Source organism: Lycium barbarum, chromosome 1, assembly GCF_019175385.1.
Source record: "Lycium barbarum isolate Lr01 chromosome 1, ASM1917538v2, whole genome shotgun sequence".
Classification (NCBI taxonomy): Eukaryota; Viridiplantae; Streptophyta; class Magnoliopsida; order Solanales; family Solanaceae; genus Lycium; species Lycium barbarum.
Window position 1 is genome coordinate 38,985,787 of NC_083337.1, and position 24,699 is coordinate 39,010,485.

Genomic DNA, 24,699 nt, shown 5'->3' on the forward strand with positions numbered 1-24,699 from the left:
ATGTTTTTTTAGCAACCATGTAAAATGGTTCTGGTTGCCTATCATCACTAAGTGGGTAAAACCGATCGGCATACTTTTTTGCATAATTTTCCACGGTATATTTTGAAGCCACATATAGTGAGGCATTCCTTCCAATGGTACGGTGTGAAAATACTTGAAGGCATGAGAACATGGCATGCGGTATGATTGCCACTTGCCACATGTGCATGTTCTTGGAAACTCACAAATTGTGTGAATGTTACCTCCACGATGTTGGTGCCCACTTGTTGTGAGTTTAAATATATGCTGTGTCGGGCTGTACTCAGTCATTGAGTGTTACTGACACTTAAATTTATGATACTCAAACAATTGTGTTGGTTTTGGCATCCATTTCAGATTGTCTGCCACAAATCCTTTGACTGCCTTTGATTTAATCACGAACCGCTCCACAACTAGCCTAAAAATCATTCTTACCATTGCAGTAACGGGTAGTCCCCATGCTAATTTCAACATGCCACTGAATGACTCAGAGTTGTTTGTTCTTAGCATCCCCCATCTCATAACTTCATCTATATCTAATTTATTCAACTAGTGGAAAGCTTTCTCATCCGCCAGCCTAATCAACTCCATCTGCATGTCCTGATGTTCTGTTACAGTTGCCCATATCCAATTGTTCAGTGTTGGGCTTTGATATGTCTTCTGAAAAATTATCTTCAAATGCCTTAAACAAGAACAATGGTGGGCAAAAGGTGGTTGTCACCCATGCAAGTCCCACATATTGCTCAATATGCTAGAATTTCTTTTTGATATAACAGATATACCCATTCAATCCTTAATAACGTGTTGCCCCAAGTAGGTTAAAAATACATCTCATGTCTCTGTGTTCTCATTAGCTGCAATGTAAAAGCCAGGAGGAATATAGACTCATTCACATCCATTCCAACTGCAATTAGTAGCTTCATGTCGCATACCCCATACACATGTGTGCCATCTATTGAGATTACTGGCCGACAATGAGCAAAACCATCAATGCATGATTTGAATGCTCAAACCACAAACTAAAAAATATTACCGGCCACACCAGGTTTCGCCTTGAGCTTCCATTCAACAGTACTAGCATTGAAGTGTTGTAGAGCTTCCATTTATCTTGGCAACGTCTTGAAAGAGCTCTCCCAATAATCATAGACAATCTCATGTGCACGCCTACGCCCAAGATATGTCTTTTGCCTACTTATGGTTTCGCAATATAGTTTCACAACAGTGGTAATGCATTCTTTAATTTTGAACCTGGAGAAGTTTCAATATCAGCATTTAGCAACAACGAGCCTCATATTAACATCAAAATTTAAATAAACTTGAGCGAATGGGGTACCTTGGGCTTTGTGCAATGTCGTCAACTAGCACAGCAGCAATCATATTGATATCTAGGTTGAAATGATCAAGCGGACATTCACCCATACCACAAGTGTGCTTTGGGTAGAACTTTGAAATAGTCAACATCTTATCATCAGTCTCCTTACCACGGAGCATCCATTGACAACTTTGATTTTTTCGCCTACAGACCAATCGCCAATATTTTTGAGTGGAATCATCAAATTTGAACTCCCTCATCTTCTGGATGCAAAAAATCTTAACAGCCCTTTGCAATGACTTTTTCGAGGTGAATATCATGCCTTTGTCAATATAAACATCCTCTTTTACAAGATTGTTTGGCTCTTTCCACAATCTTTGACGAATATGATCCTCATCACTAGTAAGACAGAGGCATCAGGATGACCTTTGAGATGATCAAGATAGGGAATCTACTTGCAATGCCATTGAATCGAAATTTCTTCCAGCATCGGCTCTAGCTACTGAAATTGGCTTTGCGGCATCGACTCTTACTGGTGAACTGGGTGTTACGAATTCAGTTCTTCTTGGTGTGACGGACTCTATCGCTTCTAACAGTGGTACTTGACTTTGAGGATTAATATCATCCTCACTTTCAATCACTGAAAAAGGGACTTCATCCTCTGATTCCTCCGCATTAGGTATGTCGTCACTATCACTCGATAATGATTCTATATAATTCTGATAATCAACACCATCTAGTAAAAGTTTTTTCCTACAAAAAATAAGTAAAATATATTAACTACCAAACATCAAAATATATAGATTATTTAATGTAAAAATAATGGAACAACCGATAAAAATTGCATGGGTTAGAGGAATGATCCACATTTGGTGCAACGAGCTCATTTTGTGTAAAATTTTCCCTACAAAAGAAAATAGATTATTTTAACTACTAAATATAAAATATAAGACTATTGATGTTCAAAAAGTAGACCTAGCGATAGTAATCAATTGCACCGAAACTTAAGAAAGGAGCATCGTTTTGAATAGTTGGATAGGCTGAGGATGGTCCATCCTGATTCATCCATCCTGATTGAGAGGACTGCTTCATATTATTCATATAAGGTGTATAACCCCTAAACATTACAACCAACAGCACTATTACCATACAAATAATAAACATATGCTACTACACATAATAATAATAATAATAATAATAATAATAATAATAATAATAATTATTATTATTATTATTATTATTATTATTATTATTATTATTATTATTGCGGTTCACTTTTACGCGGTGCATAAAAGCTACTAAGAGGTTGTTGGTGCTCTAAATTGAATTTTAGTATTTTTAGAGTCGCCACCTCATTTTATAAAGGAAATTAAAAAAATGGAGTTAAAAGGATTTTATCAAACAAGAGAAAAATCATTTTTAAGCCAGAGTTCGAGGTAAGGGTTCTAGTGATCCCCTAAGGAAGGTTTTAAGCACCATAGTATTAATGATTCGTAGAATACGGTTGACCGACGAGCTTCAATGTGTGATTAATGTGATTATTTGCTAAAAATGTTTACTTTATTGCTAAAACTGTCATGCTAATCATAAAACTCCACTTTTTGGAAAAATTATCTTTTAAGGAAGAAAAAGTTGGTTTTTCTTTGAGAAAATATTTATAATTGAATAACTTCACTTCATTTCCGGACCAAAACACTTAAGATTTTTCTTAAGTAGAGTTTCCACTAATTTGGCCCAATGTCATGATTCTATCCTTATAAATTTATATACATTTATATATATTTAGGAGAAAAAGATGTAGTATATCTCCCCTTTTTAGAAAATAGCATAAATATTATAGTTGGTGCTCTGAATTGAATTTTAGTATTTTTAAAGTCGCCACCTCATTTTATAAAGGAAATTAGGAAAACGGAGTTAAAAGGATTTTGTCAAATAAGAGAAAAATCCTTTTTAAGTCAGAGTTTGAGGTAAGGGTTCTGGTGATCCCCTAAAGAAGGTTTTAAGCACCATAGTATTAAGGACCCGTCGAATACGGTTGACCGACGAGCTTCAATATGTGATTAATGTGATTATTTTCTAAAAATATTTACTTTATTGCTAACACTGTCATGCTAATCATAAAACTCCACTTTTTGGAAAAATTATCTTTTAAGGAAGAAAAAGTTGATTTTTCTTTGAGAAAATGTTTATAATTGATTAAATTCACTTCATTTCCGGACCAAAACACACTTAAGATTTTTCTTAAGTAGAGTTTTCACTAATTTGGTCCAATGTCATGATTCTATCCTTATAAATTTATATACATTTATATGTATTTAGGAAAAAAAGATGGAGTATATCTCCCCTTTTTACAAAACTGTTTTTGAAAACAACTTGAATCATTTTTTCTTATGCAAGGTTTTAACTAAGTTCTAAAGGGTTTCAATTATACACAAGTATTTGCAAGTATATACATGCTCATACAAAATGAATGTAAACATATAAAATAGGCATGTTTATACAAAATAAAGGAAAGGGAAGAAATTTTAGCTTTTTCGTCATTGGGCCCAAATCCCATGCTATTTTATTTGTTCCTCGCACAATGAAGAGAAAAGTAGTTAGTCAAAATGGCACGCCACCCCATAGGGTGACGTTTATGAACATAATAATAGTATCCCTCAGACTCGTATCAAACTTTGAGAGCTTTGATTATGGAGGCTCAGACTTATGTTTCTAAATGTGGCAAAGGAATCCGAAACATGTCTTGGCTGCAGACTAGTGGCCATTCTAGTTGCCTAGCCAAATGCATGTTCGTCCCTACATTGTGATACTACTATGAGGTCACCATAGCCTAAACCGAGGGATAACCTTTTCAGACAAGGCATGACCTCAAATTAAATGTTCTCATCGGCCCATGTGTAGTATCATATTCAATCAGTGAGCCTTAACCAAGTGTAGTAATCTGTTTTGTTTTAAGAAAAAAAAAACATCAGCATATGTTTAGAGATTAGCAAAATGCCACAGAAACTAAGGTGCAACGCTTACAAAGCAGAAATAATTAGCAACACTTGTGTCAAAAAAACCAGCTTGCAACAGAACAAGGTAGCAAGGCATGACACTTTTATTTAGGTATGAGAATGCATCAACTAGTCAGAACTATTGGAAAGCACAACCAGTAGCAACTGGTGCAGTCAAGCAGCAACAATAGACATCAGCTGTTATAAGAAACAAATGGAGACCAGCCTTTTAGAAGAGCAACAACTAATTCTCATCAAAGGCAACAAATTTTCATATACCAAACAACAGCCATTCTTTAGTGGGGTATATGCTCTGTCCTTTTTAAAGTTCAGCAGCAAAAACAACAAGCCATGACAGTGAGCTCATCAAGGGTAGCAACCAAGGTAGCAACTCATGGCAATAATCATAATAGCAAGAATTTTGCCTCTAACTGTCTCAGAATGCCATATGTTTCAGCCTCAAAATGCAGCAGAATGCAGACTCAAAATACAGCAAAAACTCAGCTCAAAATGAAGCAAAACACTCCTCAAAGCAGCAACAATCAAGACAAAAGTTCAAAGAGGTTTGGGATGTAAACTCCCCAGTTCATGCAAGAAAGAAGAGGGGTGAAGAATGAGGACACAGTAGCATATTTTAAATAAACATAAATAGAATATAAAACATTCGACTTCTTGAAATATTGTCATGATTAGCATATCAAATAAAGAACAAAGTTCAGATATTAAGAGTAGATGGGCACATACACATACTTGTTCAGATAGTAGTCTTCAGATGACAGAAAACTTAGGTAACAGGTTCAGCTATTGGAAATTTCTTATCACTCAAAATTGAGTCATTCTGCTCTTCAATTAACCAATCAGCCATTTAATTATTCAAAAAAAAAAAATCATCCATACTAATGGTACTCAATATTGAATTCAAATGTTTAGAAAGATGCATTTTTTCTCTATTAAAGTTCTCAAGGCACTAATCCTAAGGCCGTCTTCCAAAACAGAGGTGTTGGATATACAAAAACACACATTTGAAGCAAGTCTTCTAAAGAATCCTCAACTCAACAATTAATACTTATTCTTATCAGGACGAGAGCTGACCACCAAATCCTTATGACTTCGATCATTCACCATGCCTCAATAAATAGTCTAAGACAAGAAACTGATAAACTGGATATTCACCCCCTTTAAGCCTTCAAACAGTAAGTTTTGCCAAAACAAACTCAATCCGTTAAAGACAGGGGAGAACAACAGACTTGAATCTAAGCCAACATTCTTTTTAAGAAATTCAGTTAACACAAAATCCAGCCACAACTTACTTTGAGAGAACAGGGGAGCACATGATATATTCTTATTCAACATTGAATCATTACTTTACTACACTTCAATTTTGAAAGTAAACAGGTTCAAGCCCCTTTGAAAATATAAATTAACACTGAAAAATCATATAATAAGCCCCTAAAAGATCATTTTGTCTGTCACTTCTTTTAGCAACCAAAACTCAGATTAATCTAAAAGTACTAGGACTAGAAGTTACTGTTAAAACAAATGGCATAATTGAACTATCTTTTAAACATCTCAGACTTTGGAGCCTAGATAGTGCAGGAGAAACATTTCAGCATCCAGATTTTTTTAGCCTATGTATTTGAAGCAAATAAGGGTCAATTCAAGATGTTTGAGATATGCTTCATGCCAAGTTATCTTAACACATCTAAATACATACTTTAGTTAACCTGCAAATCTCATAAGGGACTAACATTCTGGAAAAATCAACCACACATAGGGAAAATAACCTTCCAAAATATTTGATAAACACTATTAAGACTAAACAAAAGAAAACTCAAACTTAGAACACACAATGGAAATAACTTACCGACAGATCTGAATCAGATTAAGATTCTTAAAAAAAAAAAAAAGGGGATAAAATATATACTTCAACAACTCGTTTTTTAAACATGAACCCATCCAAACATTGGGAAACAACACACATAACCTTCAAGCCTTAATGTCATGTCCATTTAGTTTTATGCGTGTGGAGTTGACTCATCTTCCGTACAAAACTCGAACCAAACAGAAAATATGGATGATGAACACCTTATGGTCCAAATGATCATTTCCTTAAGCCACATAATCTTAACTAATTGTGATTAGCTCACTAACAGTAATAACTAACTAACAACATCATCCGAGAATCAATCATATCGAAGCTACTAGCAGAAACACGTGGAGGACATAGCTGATTATTGATAACTAACTAAAACAATATTCATGCTCACAATTATAAGCCTACCACTTGTGATTTAGACAAACGGCCAAACAAACAGAGATCGAATATTTAAAGAAACTAAAACCAAACTTAGTTAAATATATAAACATTGGTTGAACAGAAACTGAAAATTAGAAAGAAACACAAGAGTTAGGAGATTTACCTTTTCTTCAGGCAGCGATGGGGACGACGAGAGTTAAGTTGGCCACTATTTCACCTGAACCAACTATTCCGATGAATCAGAAGACTTCAAAAATTAAACAATGAGCGAGAACTTCCTCGAAACTTAAGGCTTAGCCGAGTTTCTGAGTGTTCTCATTCTTGAGGGTGTAAAAATCCTTTGTGGTTGTGAAAAAACCTATCTTGTAGGTATCTCAAAAACCCTCCCCAGAATGAAGAAATGGTTCTCTCTTTATGGAGGCCAATTCTAGGGTTTTCTTGTGTCCAAAATCAAGGTGCTACAACTATTGAAGTTGAAATTCATTTTGAATGCATTTGAAATCCGAATCTTACAGGGGAAGCCAAGTAGAATTGAAAATAAAAATTAAAAAAAAAAAGAATAGGTTACCGTTTGAAATTCAATTCACCCGAGCTAGCGGACAAATGCCATTAATTAAAGGATTGCTATTTTTGGCTCAACAAAACCTGATGTGGCCGAAAGGAAATGAGAAACTTTGCTGAGAATGGCATTTTCGTGCTTGGGATAGGGTTCGTTGGTTTTATTCGTTGAGGAAATAAAAATGAGAATGGGGGTTTGGCTGTTTAAAGATGGAATGGGCCGGGTTGAATAATTGGGCTGAAAAATGTGATCTGTTGAGGGGGCTGCTTTGTGGCCAAAATTTCTCTTTAGAACGTAGCCCTTCTTGTACTTCAAAGGTTAATAAAATAGTCAAATAATTAAGAGACTGAGATGAATTAATTATTCAATTAACTAATTAAGATTTTTGACTTAACAAAGTAAAATAACTATTTGCAGAATTGATTAATCATGGTAATTAAGTTATAAATGAGTTTAAGTTGACAATTTAAAATACGTACTAAATTAAACACTTGTTTTGGTCCTAAATTAATTTTCAACTCAATAAAATAGGAATAATTAATATTTAAGATATACGTAACATATATTAGGATATTTTGCCAATGAAATGGAGAAATATCACCAGATGTTGTTTTAGAAAGTATTTTTGATTTTCTGAATAATTCTTATACTCTGTTTGAAATTCAAGAAACTTGACTAGTTAATTTGAATTTTTGGAGGGCAAAAAATTGGGTGTTAATAATAATAATAATAATAATAATAATAATAATAATAATAATAATAATCATGAAAATTTACCATTGTCCATCAAATTGCTGGCTTAAAGCTTCTAGAGTCATTTGACTCCTCAAAATATCTTCATAAAGTACCCATGTCAGGATAGTGTTAACATGAGTAGGCTTCGCATCAGCGACTTCAGGCTGAACGTCCCGGCGAATTCGAGAATGGGCTTCCCAACATGTTCTATTTGGGGCTTCCCAAGGAGCTCTAGCAAGGACTTCAAGACGATTTATGGGGATCTTCTAGACATACATCTCAAGGACGTTCAAAGTGATACATTCCCTATAATCATCCTGCGCCTTCAAATAATTAGTCAAAGAGACATCATCTACGATATTCCACATGCCAAAACTAACTAATCCTTGCAGTAAAAAAGATATTGGATCTCTCCCTATTGCAGTTAAATCAAATTCTCGCCTACTAACTTTAAGCCTACTATACAAGGCTTCGAGTAGTCTTGAATATTTTAGGTCGAGTGGAAAACTAACATGGTATTTTGGGGGAATATCATAACGCAAACTATTAGATTCATAAATAGTTTTTCTGTTCGAAAACAAAGAAACCCTAACAGTTGGAACATCCTTCATTTTTTACTAATTTAGAAGTTAGATGAATTTTTGTGTTTTCCTTTCGTCCAAAATCAGCTTTATATAAGGTTTGAATGAGTTTAAAGGTACCATATAACGCAACAAATTATTGCGCCATGCAACTTTATGTCAAATCAAATACGGATGTGCTGTAGAATCTACTGAAAAATCAGTGGAATTATTGACTTGTAGAATGTAGGAAATTCCTGTGTTATACAAGTCAGTACAGCGCAGTAAAAGACTTAACTAAGCCATTACAGTTAAGTCCTTTAACGCAATAATTTACTGCATTAAGGGTACTTTGGTATCAGTTATTTATAAAATATACTTGAGTTGTTAAAACAAGATCTTAATTCAAAATATGTGTTCACGGCTTCACGCCCTTGAAAATCAATTGTTTTAACAAAAGTAAATATTATAGGTACTATAAACAATTTTAGAAATAAAAAAGAAGAGAACGAAACCGGTAGAATTAACTGTTAGTTTTCCTTAAATTAACTACCCCTTACTACTAAAACTATCCTCACTAATTCTCCTATAATTCATCTACGCTAAGAGACAAAAAATAAAATAAAGTGTTAGTCATACAAGGCAAATAAAAAATACACAACAAAAAATAAGGTAGAGGGGAAAGAAGATCGAATGGATCGGCCCATTTTAGGGCCACTACGATCTGCTGCTGCTGTTGGGCTTTGGCCCAGTAATCTTTTTTTTATATTGCTGCGGATGGGCTGGACACGAGAGAGAGGACATGTTGGGCTTTTAGCCTAACACCGAATGCGGAAGAAGACGAGTCTCTCGGACTCATACGCGATGGTCATGCATAAAAACAAAAGAAAAAGAGTTAGTAAAGTGAAGATATACAAGACACGTTCTTCAAATAAAAAAAATAAAAAAGAAAAGAAAGTAGCCGAAAGCAAATAAGACATCACATAAATAATAAACAAGAGTAGAACCTTGACATGCCAACATAATAGAACAATCTAAACAGCCAAGTGATTTATATATATACATTATGTATATCTAAATATACATACATATAATTCATAAACAAAATGGCAGATGGTGCGCACATATACGTTATTGGGCCCTTGCAGCCCAGCAGGGAGATAAAGTAAAGTAACAACACTCAAGCCCCTTTCTCATTTTAATTTTCTGAAGGGGTATCTTACTTCTTATCGGTCTAGGCCCCAAAGTGTTTAAAAGGATTGAGATAAACAAGCCCAACTAAAGAAATATTGGCGGCAACAACCCAGTTTGGACAGACAATGACCTATAAGGAAAAGCCCAACGCAGCAACTAAGGATTCAAAAGTTAAGCCCAACTAAGCAACGAGACTTCTATTTCAAAGACCCAAATGAAGATATACAAGAAAATAATACCTGATTTACAGGGCGGTATACACTAAAATATATAAACATTGCATATATCTGTGTACCCTATGTATAGATTTTATTCACAGTAGTTTCACAAGACAACATATCAAAGAGGGCAGAAACATGATCTGAAAACAAGATAAACAAAGAAAAGTTCTTGGCAGACATGGTCCTCCTTTTAGATTTCATGCTATCAAAGAGGCAAACAAAGAAAAATGCACAAATTTGCAAGGTATATGGGTCCCAATAAACATACAGTTAACCATTTGCTCTAGAAAGGCATCCCGAGGACTTTTGCATAATCATAACATATTCATTTAAACACCTAAACTGTCATTGAGAGTCCAAATAAACCTTTGTGTTCAGACTATGGGACCTATGAGGTACTCAAAGATCACACAAACACCATTTTGCAGTTCTAATCATCATGGATAAACTACAACCTTAAACAGATATAGCAACCTCTTAGCTACACTAGACACAAAGGTCTATAACAAGATCATGTTCATATCACAATATATAAACAGTCCTCACAGAAACAAGATAGATAGGCTTAAAACATGGCATATTTGGTAAAGGGCAGTTATACCACTCTTTGAACTTAAACATGAATTTTCAAGCAATAGAATTAAACCTTACCTAAATGAAACATGTAGGGTCATACAAAGAATTTAGATCAGCATTCTTAGACTATACCTTAGGGAAAGAGGAAAGATGTGCAAATGGGCATAAGTGGTCAAAATGGCATACAAGACATGTTTTTTTTTAACTCAAATGATCACTTGTAAGGTCTAAACAAATAAAGGACAGCTCAAACAAACACATAAATAAACTAAACAGCTATGTCCAGTACCAGTGCATCATAGACCACAACATATTTCAAATGAGTTCACTAGCACATTCTTAACCGGTTAAGATCATTTTGAGATTAAGCTTTTATCTAGGCATATCTTCAAATTAGCATAAGAAAACAAGTAAGGAATGTCTATTAAGTAATTAAGACATATTATTCAGTATAAAACAACTCAGAGCAGTTTCTACATCAGGCTAAATGAATACAAACTCAGACATTCATGCTAAAGTTTCAACACTACTTCAAGTTCATTTACATGCAAAGACACCACATATTCATATGGACTAACATTAACATCAAATAACCCAATTAATCCATACAATAATCAACAACCAACAACTTAACAACAATAATTAAACCTAAAGCCGACTTATTAAGACTAATTGTAGACAAATCTAAACAAACACAACCAAATATACAAACATACGAACATAAACACTAAATTAAAGGCATTATGCTAAAAGGAGGAAGGTTTACCTTTTTCGAGTGCAGTGAACTAGGGTGCGGGGTCTGGGATCTACACTCGAATATTAACAACCTCGAATCTTGAATGCACTCAGATCCGAAATATTGACCGAGGCAAAGGAGAATGAAAACTTAGTATTTTCAGATAAACACTGAGAAATATTGGGACTAATGAAGGTTAATTTTTTCTAGAGGACTGAGACGGCTGGATGACCTTAATTTTTAGGGAATTTCGGCGGTTCAAAAACTTGTTCAACTGACCTCCAGAAGAGATTACTTATAGGAGGACATCTAGGGTTTCCTCTAGGGTTTCAAATTTGGGCGGGATTTTAAGCCCAATTCTTTTCCAGTCAACGCGAGGAGGTCCTTTTCTGTGTCGATCAGAAACAATGAAGAAGAAAACAAAAACTATTAAACTTGTACCCGAAAAAATGAAAAGGGACTGATGAAGAAAGCAATTTGGGTTCACGAATAGACAAAACTCATTAAGGGTCTTCCAGGCGAAAATCAGAAAAGAGGGGGAAGAAAACAAACTTCCCTCTTTCAACGGTTGAATTCGGGTGGGGGGAAGGACAGAGTCATTAATTTCCTTCCCGAAATGACCATGCATGGTCTGATAGAGGTGAAAGGCGACTGTGATTTTGCCCCGTTCGTCGACGAATAGAGAGGAAGAGAAGAGAAAGAAGGGGAGGGGTGCGGCGCTGGCGTATGAGAAGAAAAGGGGAACCCTAGTGGTTTCCTGTCTTTTGAAACGAACGGGTTAGGATAAAGGGTTAATGGACCGGGTCTTTTAACGGATAGCGGGCTGGTGGCTTTTGGGCTGGGTAGTCGGGTAGTGAGTTGGTCTCATAGGATTGGGTTAAAATATGGGCTAGGCATTGATGGACTGGTCCGAAAATAATTAAAAATTGATTGGGTCGGATGGGCTAAAAATATATATTTGCTTCTTGTGCTATTTTGGCTTCTAAATTTGCATAAAAGATCTATTTTAATTAAAATATTACCTATTATAAAAGTATGTATTTATCAGTGCTCGGATAAAAAATGACGTTGTAATGGTCATGCGATAATATCAGTAAATAAATGCTATTATTTAACTGCGCAAAATAGATGCGCTGCGTGTGCATAAGGTGGTAAAAATGCTGAAATGGTTACAATGCTAATTATAATAATACTGGTAATAAGGATAATAAAATAATAATGATGATGATGATGATGATAATAATAATAATAATAATAATAATAATAATAATAATAATAATAATAATAATAATAATAATAATAATAGTGGTGGTAGTAGTAACGGTAGTAAAATGAAAATAATAACAGCAGTGACTACAATAGGATAATGAAATGCCGGTGTTAATAAAAGCTAATAATTGTAGTAAAGTATAAATAATTATTTTTTAAAGTTGCCCAAAAAATACTAGAAGCATAAAAGATATTTTGGAGGAAGGTGGGACAAAATTGGGTGTCAACAACTTGTCCCTCTTTGATCTGTAATGATGAAAGAATTTTTGGGCAAAGACGTTGACTCAGTAGCCTATTTTGTCTAAAGGATTTTGGGGGACTAAGGGTAAAAAAAATTTGAGAGGATTATGGTCGAACTCCGGTCTCCGAGTTGCCTACATATCTCGGGCTGCACGAGAATCAGGCCGTCTGTAGTTCTGGGACACCTACGACTCCTATGAATAACGAATCCCGATTGGTGCAAATCTTTGCAAAATATTGTCCCAGTGTCGAATTATGATGACACTGGGTTTTCTGATCGAACTTGAGAGTTCTGAAATATGAATATGCAGAATGCAAGCAGATTATTTGGGGTTGGAGACGAGTGTTCGAGGCAGATCCTTGACCCTTGTCGGGAAGTATGATTATCCTTCCCAACAAATTACCCCAGTTCGCTGCCGAAGAAATAGTTTAACGTTGCGCTAAAGCTCCTGCGAAAACTTAAACTAGATAAAATAGTTAGTAAAAATAAATATCGGAAGTAAAGCGATGTAAAATAAGCCCATAAAAAGCTGCAATGATTTAAATAAATGATAGCCTTAGCTGAGGCTAATGCAAATGTGGTTCTAGGCTGATGATTCATGAGAATGATGCCTTTTGGCGATGATTAATGAAAATGAGGCCTTAAACTGGATATGAATATGGGCTATTTAAGCCGAATGATTTATGAGAAATGAGGCTTTCTAAGCCGGCATAATGCTGTGCGTTTGCGGGGCATTTGAAAGTAATAGTGCAATGCATGTGCGGTGCGTTTGCGAGCATTGATGCAGTGCGTTTGCAGGGCATTTGAAGGTAATAATGCAATGCATGTGCGGTGCGTATGCGAGCATTGATGCAGTGCGTTTGCAGGACATTTGAAAGTAATAATGCAATGCATGTGCGGTGCGTTTGTGAGCATTGATGCAGTGCGTTTGCAGGACATTTGAAAGTAATAATGCAATGCATGTGCGGTGCTTTTGCGAGCATTGATGCAGTGCGTTTGCAGGTCATTTGAAAGTAATAATGCAATGCATGTGCGGTGCGCTTGAGAGCAACGATGCAGTGCGTTTGCAGAGTATTTGAAAGTAATAGTGCAATGCACGTGCGGTGCGTTAGCGAGCAATGATGCAGTGCGTTTGCAGGGCATTTGAAAGTAATAATGCAATGCACGTGTGGTGCGTTTCTGAGCAATGATGCAATGCGTTTGCAGGCATTTGAAAGTAATAATGCAATGCATGTGCGGTGCATTTGCGAGCATTGATGCAGTGCGTTTGCAGGGTATTTGAAAGTAATAGTGCAATGCAGTGCGGGGCATTTGAAAGAAATAGTGCATGCGCAGTGTATTTGAAAGCATTTATGCGAGGCATTTTAAAGCAATAGAAAATATATGTGCGTCGATACATTTGAAAAAAAATCATTTGCAAGACTTAAGCATTAATTTATTGCAAATCTCGAGAATTATTGACACTTAAGAGGCATAATTGTTATAAGAAAGTTCAAACCGCTCGACGCGCAATCCTTGCAAGGCTGTAAACATTGCATATTTCAGCTTCTGCAACTTGGAAATCTGCATTCAAAGAAAATTTGTAAGTTTTGGGAGGGAGGGGGGGGGGGGGGGGGTGATTCGCGTTGACTTTGAAGATCTGGCTCTTGACGCTTCATGCTTCCAACATTGTCTGGACTTGTAACCTTCGCCCATTTCTAAGCCTTGGCTAACTAATAAAACTATCTGATTAAAAGTCATATTATTTCAAAAAGGAGTATGCATAAAAATATGTATATAGTGATAAATGATTTCTGCTGCACTTGGGACTGTGACACATTATGAAACAAAGCGAGCGTCCTTTCTCCAAAGTCTTCCTTTTGCCTGATGAATCTGTTGACCATATACTCTTTCATGTCTCTTGATGTCGCTTGCGATGATGCCCTTAAAAAATTGTCCCAGTTTCTGGCACAGGAGGATGTTGAGCTTTTATCATGATGAGACCGAGCCTTATATAGGTTGCCTACGTATCCCATTAAGGGAATCAGGTCAAGCGTAGTTCAAATACAAGCAAAATAAAATTGAAATTTTCTAATAATGTGACCAAGGCCCATGTAGGCCGCCTACGTATCCCACCGCGGGAATCAGGTCAGGCGTAGTTCATGTTACAAGCGAATGGAAATTTTGGAAATTTTTATCTTAAGAGCCCAAACCTGATATAGGTTTCTTAGGTATCCCGCCGAGGGAACTTAGCTTCGTTACATAGAAAGGCATTACAAGATATTACATACAAGATAAATGAAAAGCTCTTAAACGTAGTATCTCTTGACAGCATTTGCGTTGATAGCTTTCGGCCAAACTTTACCATCCATTTCTGCTAGAATTAATGCTCCTCCAGTCAGTACTCGATGAACCATGTAAGGCCCTTGCCAGTTAGGTGCAAATTTTCCCTTAGCTTCATCTTGGCATGGGAATATGCGCTTCAATACCAATTGCCCCGGTTTGAACTGTCTCGGTCTTACCTTCTTATTGAAAGCTTTGGCCATTCTGTTCTGATAAAGTTGCCCATGACAAACTGCATTCATCCTCTTTTCATCAATGAGCATCAATTGTTCATATCGGTTCTGTATCCACTTAGTATCACTCAACTCAGCTTCTTGGATAATTCTCAAAGATGATATCTCTACCTCAGCAGGTAACACCGCCTCTGTCCCATAGACCAAAAGATAAGGCGTTGCCCCAGTTGAAGTCCTTATAGTGGTGCGATAACCGAGAAGGGCTAATGGCAATTTCTCGTGCCAATGCCTGTAATTATCAATCATCTTCCTCAATATTCTCTTGATGTTTTTGTTGGCTGCTTCAACTGCTCCATTCATCTGCGGTCGGTGAGGAGTGGAATTGCGGTGAGTAATCTTAAATGTTTCGCAAATCTCCCGCATTAGATCACTGTTAAGATTAGCTCCATTATCTGTTATAATCGACTCCGGGATTCCGAATCGACAAATGATGTTGTTGCGAACAAAATCTGCCACCACCTTCTTCGTTACTGACTTGTGGGAAGATGCTTCTACCCATTTTGTGAAGTAATCGATGGCTACCAAAATGAACCTGTGTCCATTTGACGCGGCAGGCTCAATAGGGCCAATGACATCCATGCCCTAAGCTGCGAATGGCCACGGAAAACTCGTCACATTTAATTTATTTGGCGGGACTCGAATCAAATCGCCATGAATCTGACATCGATGACACTTTTGCACAAAACGAATGCAATCTGATTCCATAGTCATCCAGAAATAGCCTGCTCGTAGAATTTTCTTAGCCAGAGTAAAACCATTCATGTGAGGCCCACATGTACCGCCATGCACTTCTTCAATCAATTTGACCGCTTCTTTGGCATCAACACACCTTAACAGTCGTAAATCTGGAGTCCTCCTATAAAGGAATTCTCCACTTAGGAAAGAGTGGTTTGCTAATCTTCGAAGTGTTTTCTTCTGAACACTGGTTATGCCCTCTGGGTAGTCTCCTGCCTTGAGATACCACTTAATGTCATAATACCAAGGTTCTCCATCAGGCTCTTCATCTACATAGAAACAGTAAGCTTGATGATCGTGCACGTTCATTTTGATAGGATCTATGTAATTCTTGTCCGGGTGCTGAATCATAGAGGACAAGGTTGCCAAAGTATCAGCGAACTCATTTTGAGCCCTTGGGACATGTTTGAATTCCACCTTGATAAATCTCTTACACAGATCTTTCACACAATGCAGGTATGGAAGTATTTTCACGTTCTTAGTGGTCCATTCGCCTTGTACTTGATAAACCAATAAGTCAGAATCACCTATAACCAATAATTCTTGTATGTTCATATCAACGGCCATTCTGAGTCCAAGAATACAAGCTTCATATTCTGCCATATTGTTGGTGCACGGAAACCTGAGCTTTGCTGAAATTGGATAATGCTGGCCTGACTCTAAAATTAAAACTGCTCCAACGCCCACTCCTTTGGAGTTTGCAGCCCCATTAAAGAACATTCTCCACCCTGGATATTCTTCTACGATATCTTCTCCGACAAACAACACTTCTTCATCAGGGAAATAAGTCTTAAGGGGCATGTGTTCTTCATCTACGGGATTTTCAGCAAGATGATCGGCTATTGCCTGCCCTTTGATAGCTTTTTGAGTAATATATACAATATCAAACTCACTTAGCAAGATTTGCCATTTGACTAGCTTCCCCGTATGTATAGGATTCTGAAAGATATACTTGAGTGGATCCATCCTTGATATGAGATAAGTGGTATATGCAGACAGGTAATGTCTCAACTTTTGTGCAACCTAAGTCAAGGCACAACAGGTGCATTCCAACAGAGTATATTGGGCCTCGTAAGGCGTGAACTTCTTACTCAAGTAATATATTGCTTGCTCCTTCTTTCCCGTTTCATCATGTTATCCCAACACACATCCAAATGTATTTGCTGATACAGACAAGTATAATAATAAAGGTCTTCCGGCTTTTGGCGGCACCAGAACAGGCGGATTAGACGGATACTCTTTGATTCTATCGAAAGCCTTTTGGCAATCTTTTGTCCATTTGGTAGCAGCACCTTTCCTCAACAACTTGATTATTGGCTCACATATCACTATTGATTGTGCGATGAACCGACTAATGTAGTTGAGACGACCGAGAAAACTCATCACGTCCTTTCAACTCTTTGGGGCAGGCAAGTCTTGAATGGCCTTTATCTTCGAAGGATCCAATTCTATGCCCCTCGTACTCACAATGAAACCTAATAGCTTTCCAGCAGGAACACCAAATGCACACTTTGCGGGGTTTAATTTCAAATTGTACCACCTCAACCTGTCAAAGAACTTCTTCAAATCTGTCAAGTGATCTGAACTCTTTCGTGACTTGATGATGATATCGTCCACATAGACTTCAATCTCCTTGTGGATCATGTCATGAAAAATAGTGGTCATGGCTCTCATATAGGTGGCACCTGCGTTCTTGAGCCCAAAAAGCATCACCCGATAATAGTATACTCCCCAAGGTGTGATGAATGCCGTTTTCTCAGCATCTTCTTCATCCATTAGAATTTGGTGATATCCTACGTAGCAATCAACGAATGACTACAACTCATGCTTTGCACAGTTATCAATAAGTATGTGGATATTCGGAAGGGGAAAGTCATCTTTTGAACTAGCCTGTTGAGATCTCGATAATCCACGAACACCCTGACTTTGCCATCCTTCTTTGGTACATGCACGATATTGGCTAGCCAAGTGGGGTACCTTGCAGCTCGAATGACCTTTGCATCAAATTGTTTGGAAACTTCTTCTTTGATTTTTAAACTCAAATCCGGTTTAATGTTTCTTTTCTTTTGTTTTACCGGAGGACAAGAAGGATCAATAGGCAACTTATGCGACACAATGCATGTGCTTAGACCCGGCATATCATCATATAACCATGAGAACACGTCTATATACTGTCTCAACAGGTTGATCAGTTCTTCCCTTTGTGACGGGGTTAAATGGACGCTAATTCTTGTTTCCTTTACGGTTTCTGAATCTCCCAAATTTATGGTTTCTGTTTCATCCAATTTGGTTTTGGCTTATTCTCAAAATGTTCAAAATCCTTAGTTAACTCTTCAGGTTGCATATCCTTTTCATATTCTTCAGAGTCTTGCTCGGCATTTACTATGGGCTCGCTTGTTTCATTACGTGTCACATTCACAGTATCAGCAGATTTATTAATTTGATTGCTGAAAAATAAAAGAAAAATTAATTAAATAAAGACGGAATAATAAATAAAAGCATAGCTTGAATTTGGCATTTGAGCTTTCAAAAGTTTGGAGGCAAAACAATAAAAGCATAAACACGATTCAGGCCTCAGTTTTGAATCGAGTTGTTTCATCAAATACTTAATACAAATTGTCTACCAAGACTCCAGGAGAACCGGGGGTGGGGTACAAGTCCAATTTTTTAAAATATCTCCAGGCTCAGCATCCTAGATAGTCGGGGTTTCAGAGCATTCATCCAGAACCACGTTGCATTCAGCTTCCTCCTCGACAATGAATAAATTCTTAAGACCTTCCACGAGGCTGTCTTCAGGTTCTTCTTCTGATGCTTGGGTGGCGGATGCCTTGGGAAATGACTGATTCAGGAGAGGAACAGGCTTTGGCAAGGGAATGTCACTTCTTCTTTTGAGACTAGCCAGTGAAATTTCTTCAGGAGTGGGCTCGTATCCAAGACCGAAAGTATCCTTCTGCCCGGGTAACTGAATCGGTTCCACGATGCCATCCAAGTTCAACCCGAGACCTCGAACAGGTTGGAAACCATTCTTCAACATTTCCCATGCCACCATCATAAGCACCTGTGGCAATTTTACCCTTTCCGCTTGAGCAACACACATAGTTTCCTTGATATGGAAGACAGATCCATCCAGCCTTTCTACACTTTCGATAACCGGAATTGAGCTTTCGAGATAGATTGAATTGCTGCCTTCTCCATGGATTAAAATTTCTTACCTGTTCCAAACAAATTTCAAACTTTGATGCAGGGTAGAGGGGACTGCACCAGCCATGTGGATCCATGGCCTTCCTATCAGCAGATTTTAGCTAGCGGATATATCCATTACTTGGAATTCCACTGTAAACTCCACAGGTCCGATTTCCAAGGCTAAGTCGATCTCTCCCACGACACCTCTTTGGGCTCCATCAAAACCTTTGACTCTCACCTGGCTATCCGAAGCTTCCCGATATCAATGCATAAGGCTCGAAGGGTAGTGACGGCACATATGTTCACAGCTGAACCTCCATCAATCAACACCTTGGAAATGAATTTGTCCCTGCATCTGACGGTGATGTTCAATGCCTTGTTGTGTCCCAAGCCTTCAGGTGGCAATTCATCGTTATGAAACGAAACTCTGTGGGCTTTAAGGACTTCTCCAACCATGGCTGAAAATTTCTCGCTGGAAGTCTCAGCCGGAACATAAGCTTCACTCAACACCTTTGCTAAAGCATTCCTATGAGCTTCAGAACTCATCAACAATGCCAATAAATAAATCTGGGCTGGTGTTTTCTTTAGTTGTTCTACAACAGAATATTCTTTGGTTGGCATTTTTCTCCAGAATTCTTCAACTTCAACCTCAGTCACAACCTTCTTTTGGCCATTTTCTTTGCTTGATTCTCCTCGTGCTACTTCCTCGGGGGCATTACACCGCCCAGATCTAGTCATTCCGGCCGCAACAGTTTCCACAACCAATTTTCCCTTCGCTTTGTCCCTTTCATCGGGCTGATAATTCCAAAGAACTGCTTTGGTGTTGCAAGAAGGTGCTTGAGCAACTAAGGCCGTGATTCTAGGCCCTGGAGTGAGCATTTCCATTTCAAATGGGGCCCTCATTTGGACCGTGATCACTGGAGCAACAAAGGCTGATGATTCAACCTTTTCCTCCTTCTTGACTGGCACAATAGTCCCTTCCAAATCACAGTCCTCATCAATGGTAATCATGTTCACATTTGCATCACCATGATTGGGCAATGGATTGTTGCTTATATTTGGGGGAGCTCCTTTGAGCTGGATGACCCCTTCTTTGATTAATGCTTCGATTTTGTCCTTGAGAGTAAGACAATTTTCAGTATCATGTCCGATAACTCCTGAGTGATATGCGCAACGTTTAGTCCCGTCATACCATCCAGGAAAAGGATTAGGAACTCTTCCCTGAATTGGTTGGAATATCCTTGCGGTTCTCAATCTTTCATACAATTGGGCTAAGGGTTCGGCTAACGGTGTGTAGGTTTTGGTTGGCTTTCTTTTGAAGTTTGGGCAAGGTCTGGGTGCATTTTGTGGATGGTTTGGTGATTGGTATTGGGGTTGAAGTGAGTAGGTTGGCTGGTATTGTGATGGGCTTTGATGGGAAAGTGCTCGAGGTGAGTGATATGCTGGCTGGGTATGGTAAACAGGATGGGGAGTGGGTGGAGGTTGGTAGTAAGGCTGAGGGGCTTGGGTGTATTGGCTGTAGTATGAAGGTTGGGATGCAGGGTATTGGTAGGTTAACATTTGGTTTGGTCTTCGTTCCTGGACGGTCATGACCGCGGACACTCCGTCCCTCTTCTTCTTAGCTGAATCTGATTGAATTGCCTTACTTGTTGCATGCAAGGCTGCAAGATTTGTGACTCTTCCTGTTTTAATACCTTCCTCTATGAAATCTCCCATTCTAATGACTTCAGAAAATTTTTGTCCGATGACACTTAACAGTCTTTCATAGTATGTAGCATCTTTTAAAGACTGTACAAAAAGCGTAGTCATCTCACCCTCCGCCATTGGGGGTTGGACTTTCGCGGCTTCTGCTCTCCAGCATATAGCGTACTCTCGAAAAGTTTCTGTTGACTTCCTTTCCAGTTTCATCAAGTAAAATCTATTTGGGACAGTCTCAGTGTTAAACCTAAATCTGTCCATGAATTCTTGGGCCATTTCTCCCCAACTGTGCCATTTCTGCGGGTCTTGGCATGTGTACCAGTCAAGCGCTTCTCCTGTCAAACTTCTTATAAACAGCTTCATCCTGATAGCTTGATCTTTCCCCACTCCAAAAATCTTATCACAGTATGACCTCAAGTGAGCCCGAGGATTTCCTTTCCCATCAAACATATCAAACTTCGGCACTTTATATCCAGCAGGCAACTCGATGTCAGGATGAATACACAGATCCTCGTACTCCAGTCCTTCACATCCCTTGTGGGTTTGGATGTTTCTAACTGCTTCTTTCAGACTGCGAATCTCCTTTGCTACATTCTCGTCTGCTTTCGCCCTGGCTTCCCTTTCCATCTCCTCATAAGGGTCAACCTCTGGATGCTGCACTGCCTGCAATTGGGCAGTGAAAGGTTGAGCTTTTGCTACATATACCGGTGGCACATACTGCGTGTTATGGTTAGCGGTGTGTGCCAATGGTATGTGTTGAGTTGCTTGGTAGTTTTGGGCAAGTGGGGTAGTTTGGATAACTGCAGGCTGAGGAATATACGGAGTGGTGAAAAGTGGCGGATTGGTTTGTTGGAAGTTAACTTTTTGGGGGTTGGCTTGTTGCGGGATGGTTTGTTGTATGTTGGTTTGTTGCGGGATGGTTTGTTGTGAGTTGATTGGTGGTGGAATGGCTTGTGGTGGATTTGATCGTTGTGAGATGGTTTGTTGCAGGCTAGTTTATTGTGGGACGGGGGGGGGGGGGGGGGGGTGTGAATTGGTAGTGCATGGATTGACTGTGTGTAGTGGAGGGTTTGAGGGAAAAGGCTGAGGGGCGGGCGAGTCAACAGGCGAAAAAGATGGTGGGATTGTCGCACTTGTTCTTTGTTCATGGTGAGGCGTGTTGAGGGTAATGGAGAGGTTGGTAAGATTGCGCAGTCGCTCAATTTCACTTTGCATGTTAGCTATTTGCTGCACCAATTGGGCGATAAGTTCATCATTTCCTCCTCCCGAAGCCTCAGGTTCGTCTCTTGGAACGGTGACAAGTCCCAAGCCAGTCTGTTCGGATGCCCCTGAATCATTCATATCGTTGGATGCTCGTGCTTTTGATCTTGTGAAGTACGGGTGGTCTGCCAGTTCGCAGTCGACACGAATCAACCTTTGGGGGGAATAATCAAAATAAAATAAAACCTTCAAAACTGAAGAACACTGCGTTAGTATAGTGCGAATGATTGCTGCTTAAAATAATGCAAACATTGAACAAACAACATTGAAAGAAACACATATAGCAAAAAAAATCACATAGTAAAAGGGAAATATAGCAAACACAGCGCGACCTATTATGCAAGGGACCTCTTTTGTGCCAGAGGTAGGCCTAGCGTGGATCTGAAGGATAAAATATGCAATTATATGTCATCCCAATGTGCTATTAATTGAAGACCCCATACAACGTTTGCAAATTTAAATCCTGGTACAAAAGAAATTATTACAAATACTACTGGACTTTCATAAGCTAATTAACATGAGGAAGGTCCTTCGTCGCTCTTGAGCCTCTTGGTTGCTTGGATTGATTGACCGATCTTTTGGCGATTCTAGACAAGGTATGACATAGCTAGAACTTCTCCCGTTTTGATGCCTTCTTTGATGCAAGTGTCTCCTTGCTCAACTAGAAGTGTATTCAATTCTTGCATGCTTTGCTCGTAACTAAGTACCTGCTGCCTTCATTTCTCTGCCTCCCTTTCCTTTTCCTCAAGTTGTGCATGGTGCTCGGCTTTGGAGACAAGACTTTTTTTACGAAGTTGCCGGAGTAAGATGTGTGCTTCGGCTTCTCCATCCTTAATTCGTCCCCTCAGGCTAACGCCAGGTTTGACTGATCCTTCCAAGTTAGCGGTCAGCCACTCCCAATAGTTATCCTCACATCCAGCTTGGTATCTGTTTGGCTCAATTGAATCTTCTTTCATGGTTTCCCTCGATTTCCACATGCTTATAACTTCTTTTGCAAAAGGAATTTTTCCCTATTTGTAGTCGGCTCGATAATGATCCATGTTTGCTACTAAAGGTATATTTTGCTTCCTTCCGGATTGTCTTAAAACTCTCAGTGGGGCATAAGGTTGCAAGCCCCGAAGTCCTATCAAAATTAAAAATGGCACGATCTTCGTACGAAACACCAAACCCTCGGATGGAAACCAACTGAACATCCACTGAATTGAATCATCGTTCAAACGGCTAAGAAGTCTTACCCATTTTTCTACACAATTTGGCTTTTCAAATGACCTACTAGTCAATACAGTGCCAGGAACATGTCCCAGAATGTGATTTTCACCCGTCGGCTTTCGAAATGCTAGACCTCTGTCAACCTTTTGAAGATGTTCCATTAGCCAAATCTGTAAAAGCAAGTTGCATCACTCAAAATGCTTGTACCCGTGCTTGCAACGTCCTAATGCTCGATAGATATCTGTCGCGACCATAGGGACTACAGTGTAGTATTTCCCGTTAATGCCACCAAATAGAGGTTCAGTTACAGTAATGAGACGAGTGTGAATATCTCTAGTTGTTCCTTTAGGGAATACCATAGTTCCCAAAAAATACACCGCGAAAGCAAAGCGCCGTTTTTGCTTCCAAGAGTCATTTGAGAAAAATTCATCTTGATGATTGGTGAAGCTTTGTTGATAGCCAAATCTATGATACAAGTAATCAAACGGTATCGTAGACCCTTGTAAACATTCTACGCCTTTACCCTTCCTGAACCCGACGCTGTCAACAAATTCTTTTAGCAAAGGTTCCTTTGGAATAATCATGCCACAGTTTTGCCATTTTTTCTTCTTATGTAACAAAGCAGCATTTTCTACATAGCCACCTATTTCCTCTAATAATAGGGTCATTTCAATGATGCCGAATCTAAACACAACCCTCTTCTCATCCCAAAATACAGTCGCCGCCTCGATGATGTCTCCACACGGTTGGATATCCATTAAAGACGGTAAGTGCCCCAACGCACCACTCGCTGTCCGTAATCCCCCAAATCAATCCACTATGCTTTTAGTTGAGGAGGAACACTCAAAACCATGCTAAACCTCGGGTAAATATTTTGTCGACTCATGGCTACCTGCATTCACAAATGGTTAGTTCTACCTAAATAGCGCATGGTCCACATAACACACATGTTTGTCCTTCAAATCAATGCACATAACGTGATAATCGTCGCTTGGGGTCATAGACCCACTCGGACATTTGGACGAGGTGGACTAATGGACTTAATACACCTTGGGTATTAAGCCTCCTAGGTTTGCGTGATGCATGTCCTTAAAGAGGGTTTCGGCTTAGCTCTATCTTAGGCTGACTAGGAGTTGGTTTCCTATGACACAAGGCTCCCCCAAGTGGACAACTTGGGAGTGGAAAGTCCGTGGCTGTCGACTGCACCGCCGATCGACTAAATCCACAAGATCGATCCAACTAAAAGGGTAATTTAGTAGTGCACGGCCGCGAGCCGCGAAACCGCTTTAAGTGTGTGAATCTGTGTGAATTTTCTAGGAGTAGAGGAAATATGAGCGGAATGCCAATTTAATAAAAGCAAAAATATACATATTACATAGAAAAGG

At 38.6% G+C, this 24,699-nt stretch overlaps 1 long non-coding RNA gene across 2 annotated transcripts; it reads right to left on the reverse strand.

Moving 5' to 3' along the window:
- Positions 1–775: 775 nt before the first annotated feature.
- Positions 776–7,305, reverse strand: LOC132635124 (uncharacterized). 2 transcript variants are annotated; one of them, XR_009580446.1, is made up of 5 exons: positions 6,747–7,305; positions 2,329–4,271; positions 2,163–2,234; positions 1,352–2,083; positions 776–1,266 (listed from the first exon to the last, which is right to left on the reverse strand). It is a non-coding gene; the product is annotated as an uncharacterized LOC132635124 (long non-coding RNA). The 2 variants fall into 2 exon arrangements; XR_009580445.1 differs by having other exon boundaries at positions 2,306–4,271.
- Between the last annotated feature and the right edge of the window lie 17,394 nt (positions 7,306–24,699).